The sequence below is a fragment of the Glycine max genome, chromosome 4 (assembly GCF_000004515.6).
Source record: "Glycine max cultivar Williams 82 chromosome 4, Glycine_max_v4.0, whole genome shotgun sequence".
NCBI lineage: Eukaryota > Viridiplantae > Streptophyta > Magnoliopsida > Fabales > Fabaceae > Glycine > Glycine max.
In genome coordinates this window covers 20,186,480-20,204,532 of record NC_016091.4, presented here as the reverse complement: position 1 = coordinate 20,204,532, position 18,053 = coordinate 20,186,480, and positions in this window count along the sequence as shown.

Below are 18,053 nucleotides of genomic sequence, written 5' to 3'. Positions count from 1 at the left end.
TTACATTCACAACATTGTGTAGTGTAATATTAAAAAAAAACATTTGGAGTGAGGAAGAAAGAGACAACCACAATGTTTGTAGAGTATACCATTTAGTTCAATAAAAAATAAACTCTATACGACACAAAAAGTAAGAAATTAACAACAAGAGTAATAAACTTACGTCTCGTAGAATAAAGACAGAACCAACGTGGATGTCCATCATATATGAGCTACAATCTTAACCTTTTATGATTGTCTATTTCGTGGTGTCATCAATAGTCCTCGTAGGATCTTGAAATTAAAACTCTCATGAATGAATATCCAAAAAATAACATTACAATCATTAGAGAGTGAATTAAAGTGGACTACCTTGAGTATAACTCTCATGTCGCCAAAGCCCTTGGGGATACAACTTTTGACAATGACCACCGTTAAAGGGACATGATAACAAATATAAGCAACAGACCTAAGCAGTGTCCTGTGAGGTGTGCCATCAGCATTTAGCAGTTATACAATTATACGAATTCAACAATCAATTGAATGTTTAGGTGTATCAAATACAATAAATGTTTTACAATAGTTGACCTTGTGATTGAAGGAAATCTAAAGCATATAACCATGAATTTCTGTCAAATTCACATTGGGTTACTTGGTGGGCACACGTTATGACTTCTTGAGCTGGGAGTGGCTCCTTAGATTGTCGATTTTGTAACGACTCACCTCATCGCTACGATATCACTAACACTAAAACACGTAATTTCAATTTTTAAATGAAATCTCCATTAATTTGATTATGAAAACAAGAGTAAATTTTTTGCGATATACATTCACCAAATAACACACAAACACTTAAATAAACACACACACACACATATGTATATCTTAAACCATTATACACCATTCACATGACAGAAAATAATTTAGTTTTTACATGTATCTAAATTCGAGATTTACATGCTCAAATAAAAAAGAATCATGGAACCAGAACGGAGGAGCTGATAACAAAACACAACTCTCTCCCAAAATAATCTCAACGTCATCACGTCAGCTTGACGGCTCCCACAAAAAGAATCTCCATCCATGTCATCTAATGCTATTCATCTATTCCCATGAACGAAAGTTCACGATCATCATAGGTACCAATCACATGGTACAAAATTGCAAGGATGAGTTTATTATAAAAGAAACCAACAATTATCAAATGACCATAATTAGCAAGAGAAACAATAACAAGTATCATGATCATACACAATTATCCATCAATTCAACATACACTTAACAATTATTCATCAACTTTTCCATAATTCCAATCAATCATACTCAGTATGATGTATACACCTGACCTCAACTCTCAAATGCAATGTGGTATCATTTGTCAGGAAATAGCTTGAGCGTGTTCACGTGACACTCACACTCAAGAAAACTAGGTAGCAAGTATTGAGATTACCCTATAGTGCACAAGCAACTCCCCCCCCCCCCCATAGTGATTAGTCTAAGTCATAAGGGAGTTCCAAACTGAGTGGCATGTCCCCAAGTACAAGTATTTTCCCTCATGAAAAACTATAAGTACTTACGAACAAAGTTTATATTATTTCCATGCAATATGAAGTATGACACATGGACACCATCAATGCACCGATCATGGATAATTAAAGATTTGAAGTCACCCTTTCACTCCATAGATGCTTAAAACTCTTTAATCACTCTATTTCTCCCACTAGGGATATCCAACTTGGTCACTGCACCCCCCATGTACATACACAACATACATCACAATGACATTATCAACATCAGCAACATCTCATCTCAATTTCATTATCAACATCAACATCATCCTATCTCAATGTCATCCTCAACATCAACATCATCTCATCTCAATGACATTATCAACATCAACATCATCTCATCTCAATGACATTATCAAAAATAACAACATCATCTCATATCAATTATTATCATCAATAACAACATCATCAGTAACTATTCCATAAATACATACATATAAATTTCATGCCTAAGATTCAAACTCCCCAGTTCTTGAGACAACATAAGTCTAATAAAAAGATAATGTCATTTATCAATAACAGATGTATCACATTTCATTAGTCGAAAACATCATCTTTCTTGAAAACCAACATGCAAAGGGATAGACATACATTCCCATAATTGGGTTCCCTGACCCCAATTATGGTATCAAAGCTATAAATTATAATAAAATCCCTTCACTTATAATAAGCTCTTTGTCAACTCCTCTCTGCGTCGCTCAGAGGCGTTCATGTTTGTTGGTCTAAACGCAAAGTTCTATATACCAAATCAAAGACAATTTAGTATAGATTTAAAAAACAAGATTAATATCAACATTCAGGGTCAAATACCCCTATCAAAATAAAAGGGGCTAAGGGGTGTTTCGGATTCTACTACAAAGAGACATTATTTTAAAATTCCAATCATGCTAATGTGATCGGGGTTTAGTCAAGGTCACAAAAGTAACATCAATTTTATAAAAGAAAAAGAACTTTTACAACGTCTCATTTTCAAGAGTTTTTCAAAGGAAGTGCAAAAACATCATATTACGGTACCCAAAACAAAAGAGATACTAAGAGAAGCTCAAACTAACTATGAGAAAGGCATAGAAGTCAAGGTTGCCTTAGAGAAACTACGAAAGAAAAGATTAAGCCCTTGTTTCTCTACCAAATCCTTGAGGTGGATTTTGAGGATTTCACTCTGATTAAAACATTCTTCTCCGTGTGGTGGTCCGATGGCAAGCAACGACAGCTTGTGGTGGCCAGCGGTGGTCGTGGGTGGTGGAGAAGAATGTGTTAGGGTTTGGGTGGGCGTTTGGAGAGAAGAAGAGTGAAAAATTGTGTTTTTCACGCTGAAGAATGTATTTATAATTTATAGATTTTGCTTAGCGAGCTCATCTCACTAAGCGAAATTCAACTTTTGGTGCTAAGCGCGATATTTCGCGTTAAGTGCAATTCCAAGGGCGATATTTCGCGATAAGTGCAATTTCTCCTCTGATTGGAATTGCACTTAACACTCTTGTCTCACTAATAGAGATGTCCAACAACTTTATTTTACAAATCCCAACGGTCAAAGCGTGAAGGCTTGGGTCACAAATCTACTGTCCAAATTTGAAAGCGATTTAACGGTTAACGAGTTCGAGATCGCAATTTTCCCAAAATAGGTTTGGGTAAAACTTGAAATCTGACAATTTCAACATAGGTCAATCAAACTCCACATAACCTAACATTCACATCAAGCAATCACACATAGCTAATTCACACAACACTCCAACTCATCCAAATTAATCAAATAACACAAGAGATATATTAAACATCAATTTTTAGTTAGTAAAATTTTAGGGCATTATAGATTCATCATGGCAGCCTATATGACCCCAACCAGACCATGAATAAGACTTGTTGAATTGGAGGATGACTAATTAGAAGGGTGAAAAAACAATGGGAGCTTTGTCCTCTGTGCATCAACAATCAACGACCCATAACGCATTCACGTAAATGATTTGGATTGCACTCACAACAATCTCACCACTCCTTTTCTGGCACAGAGGACAAAGCTCTACAAAATTCTTGATGGATGAACAATAGCCTCGTTAACATGAACGCATTATGGGTCATTAATTGTTGTCAGTGCAATCTCGCCCACTTCTTTTCTGGCACAGAGGACAAAGCTTTATAGGATTCCTAATGGGTAAATATTAACCTCGTTTACGTGAATGCATTATGGATCATTAATTGTCATCGGTTCAATCTCAACCACTCCTTTTCTAGCAAAAAAAGACAAAGCTCTGCAAGATTCCTGACCAGTAAAATCTTCACGTGTTACTAATTTTGTCTTATTTTTGGATACTTTGTTTTTTGAAATTGTGTTTCTATTTTTTTCTTACACTTTTTTTAAAAAAAATTAATTGTTATGTTTTATGTTTTAATTTGTTTTAAATTTTTTATTTTTTTGGTTGATATATATTTATTTATAACAAAGTATAATTTATATTGAATTTTCTTATGCTAAGATGCATATATTTGAATACTCAATATAAATATAATTTAGTTAAATATTTATCAAAAATACATATATTTAAGAATAATTAATTCATGTAAAACTATTATTACTAAAAATAGTATTTTTTAAAAATAATTAATCCTTAAATTTATCTAGGTTGAAACACGAATAAAAAATGAGTTATATGAATGGTGTAGATTGAGTCTTAATTTATTACATTTGGTTTGCGTTATTCGAAAAAATTAGTGTGTAGTGAAATTGTTGTTTAGAAATCATTGTGCAGTCACATTGTCTCGATACAAGCAATGTGAGGTCATATCGTCTCGAAGAAATAAATATTCAGGCAATTCATATGAGAAAAATGTAGTGTTTAGTGAATTAATGCATTGTTTACTATCCATTTAAGCAACAAAGACAAACTAACAATGAACATAATAGAACATAATTAACAAGGGCAAGCAATTAATGTCGTGTGTGTCCACCAGTATCACATCTGGGTGGTTTCCTATTTCTTGCTAGTTGTCGATGTACTCAACCATGTTGTTGTGGTTCAACTTGTTCATCAAGAACAACAACTGGTTCTTCCTGCACAAAGTCATTAATGGAAGAACTCCCAGAAATACTTTGGTGAAAGAATACAAACGAAGGTATGGGCATACTTTGCATGTATGCATAAGAAAACTAGGTGTGTGAACAACTGTACCCAGGAGATTGATCATAAAGTTTTCTCTGCTTGCACTGAAGAACTATAGATTGTGCCTATAATCTTGTTGAAGATGATGAGGTTGTGGCATGAATTCATATGATTGAGCATGTGATGGTAGTCCTTCATCATGCATGTTGGCATTCACTGGTGGACTTTGTTGTGAAGGATGTTGTTCAGTTTCCATTTCTTGAGCTGAGCAAGATGTCGCTCCAACATTTAGATAAGTTGCAAATTTGTAAGGAAATTTTTAGAATTTGCTCGGTACCAATTCATGTAGTGACTCAAATGTTCAATCTTTCCTAGAATTGGTTGGCCGATTAACACACATTTGACTCTTTCCTTCCAAATTGCAATCCCCTGTTGATGTTCCTCTACCCAATTTATGTCACTATGTCCTCTCATGTCAATATGATGGATTTTTTCAAAATTATGCGGTGGATCTGGTATATCTCAACAATGGCCAAATTAGAGCATGACTCTATCAATTTGATGCTATACTACCACTGGAAAACAAATTAAAGCTACACAAGCACTCCATATTTTGGAATCCTTGTATGCATTTTCTGGCAAAAATGACTCAACCTCTGTAAGGCATCTAGTGGAACTGAAAAATTAATTTGCATTAGTAATTTTAAAAACAATGAAATTTATATTTGAATAAATAAATAAAGAGTTCAACCTCCTCGTTATGCATGCTATTGAATCTTGACCTGTAGTTGATGACATCACTGTGTGGGATTCCAGAAAACCATAAGCCTTTGTTGCTCCATCTGGGTTAGAGTGATATGTTAGTGTCAAATACATTACTGAAAAATGAACTTTCTTTGAGTTAAATTTTTTTTGTTTACCTATTTGCAAGTGGATATGATGGCTGACACTCGACTCTTGGTTGAATGAACGACATGCAATACCATGCCTAAAACTGTAACAACAGTGTACATCCTCCCATTTTTTTGGATGTGGGATAAATAGTCCTATACATTTCTTTGTACAAATGTGCTAAACATGCCGAACCCTAGCTTTACTTGCCAGCCTTATCAAAATATGCTAACAGGGGTAGATACATTAGATGAACTTTGTTCCCTGACTTATCTGGCACTGACACCCCACCAATCTGCCCTAAAATGTATGCCCTACAATAGTCTGCTAGTTGTTGTGGTGTGAGTTCTACTGGGAGAGTCAGCATGTGTTCTTTTAACCACTTTAGTTTAAGTGTTGACCCCACCAGTGCATTCTCTGGGGGAACAACACTTATATATTCTACACACGTTTGTTTCCAATCATAATATGTTGGGCCAGTAACTGGTCTACCATCAACGTGTAAACCCAGTTGTAGAGCAACATCTTCGAAGGTGATTGTGCATTCAACGATAGGAAGATGAAACGCGTGTGACTCAGGTCTTTACCTTTCAACCAAAGCAGTCACTAAAGCGCCATCAATTTTAACTTGTCTGAGCTTTGCAACATCTAAAAACCCAGCTTGAACTAGCAAATGTTCAATTTTGGGATCTGGAGAGGGCATTGTCTGAGCATATGATTGGATTACATCATTTGTTACCTGAAGAAATCAAAATAATAACAACATCATCATTTTTGAATCATAACATAATTAACATTCAATTAAACATAATGTATTACCTACTTCTCCAAATCTATGAAGGTGTTGTTTCCAAAGAAGAAGAGTAGATGTAGATGCCATTGTTTAGACTTTGGTGCTAACATCAAGAAGAACTTAAAGAGGGATATATGAGAACTAAAGAAAATGAGTCTGTGAGTTAGTGTATATGATGACAATACATACATTTTATTTATAGGAAAAATCTAACAATAACATAACTCATTCAGTGATATGCAGGTCGTTTATTTTGTTGATGGGGTCTTGGTTGTTCAACATTTGTTGCTTTAATTGATGATATCTTGGTCATTCGTTACACACATTAGGGAATCCAATTTATTTCATACCCTTATCTACTCATGTCATGGAATTCAATGTTTCAAACTGTCATTTATTCACCCCATGGAATCCAATGCTCCAAACCCTAACCCTTACCCTGACCTTAGGTCATAATCCATTAACCCTGACCCATATATATAGAACCCTGACCCATATCATGCATGTAAATAATTGTTGGTTTGTATCATTTAGGTAAATTTTTATTTTATTTGTATTATTTGGGTCAAAAATTCACTTGGTGGACCAACTAGAAATTCAGTTTCATTTTCATATACTTAGATTCGCGTTCTTTATCGACCTTTGAGGTTGGGTCTAGCGGAAAGAACTAGTCTCCCACAATATGGTGACAAGGTTCATTCTCCATTGGAAGAGATGTCCTCATTTAGTGTTTGACCATCCCTCAAACAAGATTTATGAGGGTCAATTCTCTTGCATCTTGATAGAACTTAAGAAAGGTGTTTTATCTATAAAAAAATAAAACATGGGTGATAAAAAATCAAAAGTTGAAAAAAATATACTATGCTAAAATATGTTTTTTGTTCTCATACAAATAGAAATTTTCGGGTTTCGTTCCTACAAAATTTTTAGTACATTTTTGTCCTCATAAAATTGGATTGTATCAAATTTTGGCCCAAAGTTAGATTCAGATAAATCTAAACCTACATTCTACAATTTGTGTTTTTTTTTTTTTTTGCAACTCGAGGTAGTTGGATTTTCAAGGGTTAAAAACTGTCACAAATTTTTAAAAAAAATTGTCACAAATTGCAGAAAATTGCCACAAATTGTAGAAAAATTATCATATATTGTAGTTTGGAAATTGTAGCATTTTTTTTCAATTTTAGTCCCTTTAAGATTCTAAAATTTTCATTTATACTTCCCATAAGTTTTTTTTGTTCATTTTTAATCCTTTTTAGTTTGTGTTTTTTCAATTTTAGTCCCTTTAAGATTCTAAAAATTTCATTTATAGTTCCCATAAGTTTGTGCTTATAGGGACCAAAGTTGAAAAATTCAAACTTTCAAGGACTAAAAATGAGCAAAATATATTATAGGGACCAAAATTGAAAAAACACAAACTTACAAGGACTACAATTAGAAAAATAAACTTATAGGAACCAAAAATGGAAAAGCGCTAACTTACAATGACCAAAAATGTATTTAAGCATGGCTATTATAAAGGGTGCCAATTATATATGTTGTTCTTAACTCATTTTCATTTTAACTTATTTCATATAATAAATAAAAAAATAATGATTATTTATAGCATATTAATACTTATGTAAAAAAATAGATTTAGATGGACCAATATGATATATCTGGATGATTAAAAAATACTCATAGTTTTGATGAGAACAAAGATATAAATTGTTGATGGACTAATGACTTACATGAACTGAAACAGGATATACTTATCTTTATCTTTATGTTTTTACAAGTAATCATGCAAAGGAAAAATGAACTTGTTTTATTAACAAACTTATTCAGCGTTTGACATGCTATTACTAAACAAACGTCCAACAATATTGTGAAAACCAGTACCAATGTATTGTGTGCTTTACAAGTCCAAAAGAACATAACTAACATACATAAATGATTTGTATTTAGTTAGTTAACATCCGTATGATTGGCATGCACATGAAAGTCTCTCGAGGTTGATGCTCACTAGAACATTCTATTATTTCAATTTTTCCTCTTGATGTATGTTGTGAAATTATTCTCACATTTGAAATTTAAGTGTATAAAGGCAAAGACAAAATGGAAGGTCATCAGCAACAAAATTAATTGTCCAAGTAGTGGAGCAAAGAGTTGCAAAAGCATTGTACCTGTGTCTCATCTCTCTTTCCTCAACAAGTTGTCGTGTAGCAAAAAAAATATAACTTCAAGTGTAACAATCATCACATAAGAAATATTTTCGTTAAAGTCACTTCATAATTACATGAGTCATTATTAGATTAAATAATCTAACAAAGAATTCACTCAAAAATTCACATGTGTTGAAACATTATAAAAAGTATTGGACGCTCAAAATTAGAACTTAGCAAAGTTATTTTATTGTATTCTAGCTTAAGACTATATCTTCTCTTTGAGAGATTTGAATATTGTATTCATTAAAATTGTTGTTTGGAAAGTTAGGAGTGACTTAGTGATTAAAGAATACTAGTGTGTTCTTAATCTCAGGGGAAAATTAAGGATAAGCCAGAAGTGGCATAGAAAATATTTGTTGTAGCCAGAAGTGATAGAGAAAAAAACTTGTTTGTAATCAGTTGTCACCAGTGAAATCCATTATAGTTGGTAAAGAAGAATTGAACGTAGTTGAGGTTGAGTGAACCAATATAAACACTATGCTTTTATTCTAGCTTCCATCATAACTTGTTTATTTTCTATTGTTTCTATCTTATCTTTGGAAGTATAAGTTTTTTAAAACTGTCTTTGTGAAACTTTGTTGTTATCATTTAGAAACTATGCTTAAGAACACACTATTCAATTCTCGTTCTAGTGTGATATTCATTATTTCAAAAAATTTAGAAGTATATTTAAAAAATATTTAATAATTATAGTAATTAATTTGGGCAATTTTAAGTTTGTGAGATAGCTAATATTTGGGTTGGGTTAAATCAAATAAGATTGTGTTAGGTTAAAAAAAATAAAATTGTATTGTGTCTTTGAAAGTTCTGACAAATCTTTTCTAAAGGATGTTTTAATAAATAGACGGAGGTTTTGTCATTCCTGAAAAATGATTTTATGAGAAAAACTTTAATCTATAAAGTAAAAGACAATTGACAACAATATCAACTCTTTTAGTTAGTAAATAGAAAAAATAATGAATAAAAATAAAATACACAACAAATTATATTGGTTCATCTTACTCATTTTTTTTATTAGGCAATGTTAGTTGTTAGTTAGTATTGGAATGTTAATGGAGGGATTTGAATCCATGACCTCTCATCTCTTTTCTCTTCAACCCTTAACCCTCATTTTCAACCACCAAGCCAACTTTATAACTCATCATCTCACTCAAATGTTACGTCTAATTTTTTATAACCCACAAAAAATTCCACTATAAATAGAGTTATTGGAAACACAATCCTAAAACAGTATATGTCTTCCTAAGCTTTTTTAAGTTCACACAAGTGTTCTTAGTTCTTACCTCTTCAAGCTCTATACAAATAACTAAAATATTCTTTCAAAGGTAAATACAAAGCTACCAACCAAGATGAATAATTAGGAATTAAATAGCCTATAAGCTCTAAAAATGTTCTACATTACAGAAAAATATTCACAAATTAAAATTCACATATTGACTTTTCTTGATCTTTTATAAAGAGCTTAAATGTTTGTTGTAGTTTGTTGGAGCTCTCTTGTGCTTGAAATATCACAAATCACATTAGAAGGGGGGGGGGGGGGGGTGAATAGTGTGTTAATCAAAGATAAGAACTTTTTCGTAAATTGATGGCTTTGTTACAAGTTCGAAAAGATATATACACAGAAGTCGTCCATTGATAAGGAAAAACAAGTTTCATGAAAAATAGAAGTTGATCGTCCAGTAAATGTAAAACAATATTTTCAAAATGGTTTTCAAATAAACCCTTGGTGAGAAAATAGTGACAAAGTAAGCTAAGAGAATACTTAATAAAAATCACTTTAGAGAGACATAGAAACACTTGGTTTATACTGATTCACTTAAACAGAGCTACATCCAATCCTCCTTTACGCAATTGTAAAGGGTTCCTTCCACTAATCAAAACTTTGCTTACAAAAAAATATATTATATCCTGCTACTCCTGACTATAAAAGTATTCTTCTAGCCATTACTAACACACCCTTAGACTCCCCCTAAATTTAAGAACACCCAAGTATTGTCTAACACTAAGTCACTCCTGGATTTCACAAACAAAAGTTTGAATGAATACAACGATTTAATAATACTCAAAGAGTGAATAAACAATATAAGCTTGAATACAAATAACTTTTCTTTGCCAAGAATAAACAATATGATCTCTGGAAGAATATTCCATAAATGCCTTATATTCTCTTCTATTTTGTCATTTCCTTAAATTCAAATGTTAGCAATTCAAATAAAAAGAGGCAAAATTGAATTTTATAAAGAGAGAGGTCATGCATTTCCCTTTGTGGCTAACATTGTCTTTTCATACTCAATTGGACATCACTTATAAGAGTGTAAAATGAGTATGCAAGTGACTTAAAACAAGCAGACGCGAGTAGTAAAATCACTTAGTGTATAAACACTGGTTTTCAAAAGAAATGGATGAATTGATTTTATAGTGCATTGGATGCTAGGTATATCTTAACACAAAACTTTCCACTTTAAGCATGGACACGACTTACTGAAGCTGTAGATGTTGATATAATAGCAATTAAGCCCTTTTTACGAAGTTGTTCATATGCACTAAACATCAACTCATTAATTATCAACACTTTATACTTTTGTAAACATCAAAATCTAAGGTGTGGTAGGTCGTCTAGACCTAACAGTACTTTTCATGAAAATGTGAATGTTGGTGCATTTAATATTGAATTTACTATCTTTTACCAACTGGTCACTTCATATTTGATAAAATATTTTGTTTATCTCCTATCCTGGTATTGTGATTGTATAGTAGGTAATGATCTCCTTCTTTTTTTGAGCGAGTACCCTATTGCCATTTTTACACTATCTTGTCTTTTGCTTTCGTCTTTCATTTTCATGGATTTTGATGTAGGAGTTAGTAGTCTTCTATTTTTGTCTCATAGTGTTGAACAATGAAGCATTGGAATATTTTTAAATAAGCTTCAAAACTTAAATCCAATAAGTTACCTTCCTTCATTAGACTTATGTTGGATTATTTTATATTGGACTTCATAACTAGCATTATTATTTTCCTAAAACTCATATTGATAGGATGTCAAAAATATAAAACTATGCTTTTTCATTAGTCTCAATTTTTTTATTAACAAATGTTAGTTGTTTGTTTGTTAGTTTTTGTTAGTGGGAGGGAAATCCATGACCTCTTCCTCCCCCCTTCTCCTTTCAACCACCAAGCCAACCTTATAACTTCTTTCATGAGTCTCAATTATGTGATCATTGATTATATTGATTATTATTATTATTATTATTATTATTATTATTATTATTATTAAGCACTATTAGTAATATGTTGATACGATGGGTTGTGTGTGGACTTTCTATGATGGGTAAGTAAGCCCATATTGATTAAATACAAGAAGAGACCCCTATTTCTAATCACTATGTAGTGTAGTTGCCATATTGAGACTTCACAAAGAAAAGACATAATGGAATAGGAATAGGAATAGCTTATCTCGTCCATCATAGGAACTATTGAACGGATCAAATGTCTTCTACTTATTCAAGTATTCTTCTAGATTTACTATCTAAGTATCTATTGTATGATACATGTTACAATTAGGGATTAATATCTATATATGCGGGGTTTGCTAATATACTCTTTATTTTTAGTTGGAGTACATTAACAACCTTCACAAAAAAATTTGTCCAAAAATGCCCCCATGTCTCTTCTATTTTAGTGAACTTGAAACAGGGACATTACAGTAATATAACATTTATTTTTTTTTTTGAAAAAAAACTCAATTAAAATACTAATTTTTGTTGTTCATATGTTATGATTTGAATATACCACAAAAATTCATTATGTATGGATGATGAGATTCCACTAATATAGAGCTACTCATTCTTTTTTCTCTGGTAGATGGTCAGAACATTTTAGTGTAAAATATGTAAAATATATATTGGACTCCACAATGGAATCTAATAAGTGAGATTTCAGGTAATTGTTTACATAATCTTTTTCTGTCTGAAGAAATTATTCATCAAAATAATTCTTGTTATTTCCTAAATTCATGGACCCAATTCAATTCAACGGGATTTTTCATTCATATCTTTTTTCCATCAAGAGAGTCTTATTTAAGAACTCTTCATACTGGTAGAGTATTCACAGGGCGTATTGCAGAATGGGTATGAGCACCTTATAATGGAAAATTTCAATTTAATGATGATTTGTTTTATCCTACAAGTACACGTCATGGGCATCATGCCCTTCTATGATGAACGAAGCTAAGCGATTTGTCAAAGTTGTGGGATGTAGAAATCAATTGGTAGGGAGCATTCCACCTGAAAGGGAAGGACCCATGCAAGCAGTGCTAAACGAAGCAATAAAAGCTAATTGGTATCATATTCTACCAAACAGGTGATTTTTGGACATGGCCAACTCCCATAGGGTGACAGGTGGTGTGTACAAGGCTCAGGAATGAATTCACCGTTGTATGGCTAACTAAAGATTACTAGTGATTTTGGCTTCATGCAAGTGAGTTGTAGCCTACAATCTGAACTAAGGACGTGTTTTTGGAGTTAGCTTACCCTGTCGGGATCACAATCCTTTGTCCTGTCCATTGTAGTATGTGTGTCTCCCGGGGCATAAGGGGCATGATGACTTGAAAAACATGTCAACCTTCACTCTGATTTCTTGCAATACTCTATTTCAATGTCCATTCTCCAAAAAGTAAAAAATGTTTCAACCTCAACTCTACAGTCTCACTCGAGGCAAACATGTTTCTTATGTTTGGTGTTCAATGGTTGTTTAATCCTACTTCTTATGTTTTAACATCTTCTTATATTTAATCCCTTATTGTACTATATTTAATCCTCCATGATGCACAAATTTGTTTTAGATAACATTCTTGAATGGTGACTCATACGAGGATATGTACATGGATCAAGCTGATGGTTTTAAAGAAAAAGGTAAAGAGAACTTGGTTTGCAAATTGAGAAAATCTATTTCTAGATTGAAGCAAGATTTTAGGAAGTACCTGGAATTTGTTGACATTGTTTGCTCTCTTGGTTTCAAAGAAAATGTTGTTGAATAGTGCATTTATCTGAAGAATAGTGGGAGTAAGTTTGTTATTCTTATCCAAGGCACTCACTTGGTGGTGAATATTCTCCTTCCATGGCTTATTCTCTAGTGGATGGTGCCTCCCCTCACCTCTTCTCCTCTACCTTCCACAGCAACTCCATGGATGAAAATCACCATTGAAGGACCTCATTGAAGCTCAAAGATCCAGCCTCCATAGAAGCTTCTCAAGCAAGCTTCCATCAAAGATCTTTTGTGGAAAGGATTGATCAAGTTGTGTCTATCTTTACACTTGGTTTTCATGTATGGTTTTACACATCCTTTGTTTATGTGCGAATCTCTGAAGGCATGCTAGAATAGGTGTTTCTAGTTTGGGCTAAGGGTAGGTTTCTCCTAGGCTCTTATCCGTAGTGTTGGGTGCCTAAGTCTCTTTTTCCAGGGTGGGAACTATAGATTGTTTGTGATTGCTTGTAAGGATTCTTTATGCATAGTGAAAGTCTAATTCAGGTTTTGGATTAGATAACCGGATTAGCTTCTCTAGTGATAAAGAGTAAACTAGTATTAAAAGATCGTGTACTTCTTCTCTTGATCTTATCTTTCTTTCTCATTCTTGTCTTAATCAATTTACTAAAGGTTCAAGAAAATATCTTTTTGAAAGAAAGAACTTTAACAAGGATCTTGTGTAAAGGGTGGATTGGTTCAGTATTGATTGAGTTCGGTTTATGAAAGTTTTGTGATACGATCCATGCAAAGAAGTTTTTGTAACTCTAGTTTTAAAAGTTTGATTTGTTTTGAAAACCAATTAGTTGGTGGTACATACCCAAGTGAAGCTAGTGTTTACCATGAACTATAGTGACCATTGTTTGGGTGCTAACAATGAGGGTGTTTACAGTTGAATGATTCACCTAAGGGATGGAGGTAGACAACAGATTGAGAGCATTCACAGTGGTTGTGTTTTCCCTTTCCCAATTAGAGAATGACAAATTAGGAATGACAAAAAAATAGAGAAAATAAAGAATAAAAAGTCTCAAAGAGACATTATTTTACTGAATGTACGTATCTGCTAACAACCATAAATCTTCCTGCATGGTGGGAAACCTATCAATGTTTCATCCTATAGACTTCGCCTGCATCTATAATCTAAGTGGCATGATCGGTACACAACAAAAGGCATAGAAACCAAAGAGTGGTGGTGTGTGTAATAACAAATTGAAACAAAGGACAAAGAAAAGGATTATTTGTGTGTTACAAATTACGCTTGAGCATTGGACGCGTTCGGGTGAGTTCAAACCTAACATCCTCCATCCAATGAATGGTTATTCTACCTGCACCAGCCCAATTTCTTCTACACCCAACAATTGAAGTGAAATTCACAAATTGCCCTTCAGTTAAAACTCAAATACACCTATCCCTTGTATCACACCATTGCAATAGTCATTGTTGATCTTCCTCCCCTCCATTCTTCTTCACTATTTTGTGGTTGCTCAATCCATATGACTTTTATGGATTGACAATCCGTATAATTATAATATTTTTAAAAAAAATTATAATGTATTTATATAATATATTATTTTTAAAATTTATTTAAATAACAAATATATTTGTATAAATATTATTACATTAATGACATTAAATATTTATATAAATAGTTCTTTCAAGTCTAAATTTTTTTAAAAAAATTGTACATTGATTTTTAAATATATAAAAGTATTAAAATATTCTTTGGTAAAATAATTAAATAGTTATTTATAATATATTTAAAACAAATTTGTACATTGATTTTGAGAATATATTTTAGTCTACTCGATTAATCATTTAAAGTTAATTTAAACTTGTTTTACAACATGTATTAAAATATAGTACATTTAATAAATACTAGTATGGTTTCATTTAATAAGACTATTTTGTTGAAGTTGTAATTTGATTTGAAGTATTTCAATAATACTTGCGCATGTCTAATCTTTTGATCACACACAACGAGATAGTGTAGGTTATGATTAGTACGATGTCATTAATTGATATTAATGTGCAAATTTTTAGATTATGGTTAGAACGAAGGATTACATCGAGCTTTAGGTGGAGTTTTAGGTAGAGCTTTAGGTAGACAAGTAAGTGGCGATGAGCAAGAAGCCCTTATCATTGAAGGCCGACAACATCGGCATGTAGACAACGGGCAATTGCAGCTGTTGCAGAGGATATTGAGAATATGAATCATGTTGTTGACGAGCCTCATGAGGAGCCTTATGATCCAGTTACGAGTGATGTATGTGATGATTCACAGAGTTTTCCAGGTGGGCCCCAAGATACATCAATGTTTACTTCATATATGTTGATCATGTGACAAGCAAAGTGTGGGCAGGAAGGTAGTTGTATTTGTAATTATATTGTACTTAAATTTTATTGGTCAATTAACTTTACCTAATTATTTATAATTATTTGCAGGAACATGCTGAGTTAAAGTTGGCCTCTCATGGGAGCAAGGTTACGAAATTTGGAAAGCCTGCACCTGAGATTAAAGGTTTAGTGGTTGCTACAAGCTTAAGTTCTCTGATTACATGTTCATTGGAGATAGGGAGTAGGGGAATTTTGTTTGCTTTTGCAGAGAGGTGGCACAAGGAAACTAGCAGTTTCCATCTACCCATAGGAGAGATGAGTATAACCCTCAATGATATGTGTCATACCCTAATTTCGTCTGGGGATCATTGTTTGGTGGCATGCAACCTTCGCTTGGTCGCCTCAAGGTACTCAACACCCATCGTTAGGAAATCCGTAAAGTTTCGTGACATTCCGAAAGTCAAAAAGAAGCATTGTTGCGCAATCCATAAAGTTCTGCAACATTCCGGAAGTCAAAAAGAGTCTTGTTGCGTAATCCGTAAAGTTTCGCAACATTCCGAAAGGAAAATGGGTGTCTTTACGTAATCCGTAAAGTTCCGTAACATTTCGGGAAGGAATCACCAAAAAAAACACGAAAACAGGAGTGTATTTAGCAAAGTGGGGTGTGTAAATAAAAGGGAGTGTATTTAGCAAAGGGGGGGGGTGAACTTATCAGGATCCTCCATGTTTTGTTGAAAAATGGTTTTCGGGGCTTCCATAATACTTCCGTAAAAATTCCGAAAACCTTGAGTAAGCATATTTCACTTAATATTGGTGAAAGGGAAGAGGAAAAAGAGGAGAATCAAGTCCTATATGCTTCCATATGGCTTCCGTAAAATTCCCGTAACCCTAAATAAGCATATTTCACTTAATATGGGTGAGAAGGAAGAGAAAAAAAGAATAAAGTCAAGTCCTATATGCGTCCATAAGGCTTCTGTAACTTTTACGTAAATTACGAAAAAAAGGGGTGAACTTATCCAGATGGCGGGTGCAAATAGAAATTTTCAAAATTTTGAATTTGGGCCTTCTAGAACAGTTTTGAAGCAGGGTTGTTAATGGAGGAAGCAACCTAGCTCGCCTGGGCGAGCTGGGCGGCAACCTCCTCCCCCCTTTTCCTATAAATAGGCGAAGGGAGGTTGTTCCAAATATCCCTAACCCCCTTGGCTATGCATTTCAGCTGTTTTTGGTGAAAACAATTGTTTCCGTGAAGAAAATCCAAGCTGAGGTGCTTCCGTAATGCTTCCGAGACATTTTCATGAGCAAATCCGTGAAGGTTTTCTGTCGTTCTTCACCGTTCTTCATCCATTCTTCGTTCGTTCTTTGTTCTTCAACTGGTAAGTTTTCGAATCCGAGACTTTCAATTCATTTCTTGTTTTTTTAGCTTTCATCTTCATTTCGTTCATTTTTGGTTTTGTTTTCTTCCATTTTTAACGAGCTTTAACCGATCGTTTAAGCCGTTATCTCGCCTAATAAATGATAAAATGAATTTCAACCGATCATTTTCGTTGTAATCTCGTTTAATCACTGTTAAAACAAAATCTAACCGATCGTTCACACTATAACCATGGTTAAACCAAAAAAAAGCAAAATAATAATAAAATAATCAAAATATCTTAAAAAATAATAATAAAATAATCAAAATATCTTTGAATAAAATAATCAAAAGAATCAATCAGACGTTTTTCTTTGGAAGTTTCCTTGGGTCAATTGACTAATAACCAAAGTGAAACTAAAGTTAAAATCAACTCACAAATCAAGTTTTGTCCGCAAAAATCACTAAAAACCGTTTTAAGGTTCAATGCCTTAAATGGTCCTCTTTGCTTTTATCGGTTAACATGGACCGTTCAAAAGCATGAAATCAACATGTAACTTTACCGCTTTTGCAAGAACTACGTAGGTCTGATTTCCTCATCGCAATTGAGGATACATAGGAGCAAAAACCCAGCTTTTGTCGACCACCCCAAGAGATCGTTAATGGTCCAACGCCTTAACGTTTCTCTGCTTTCAAAAACCAAGAGATCGTTAATGGTCCAACGCCTTAACGTTTCTCTCCTTTCAAAATCAAAAGATCGTTTAATGGTCCAACGCCTTTAATGACCTTTTGTTCGGTTAAAATATATCTTGCTAAAAA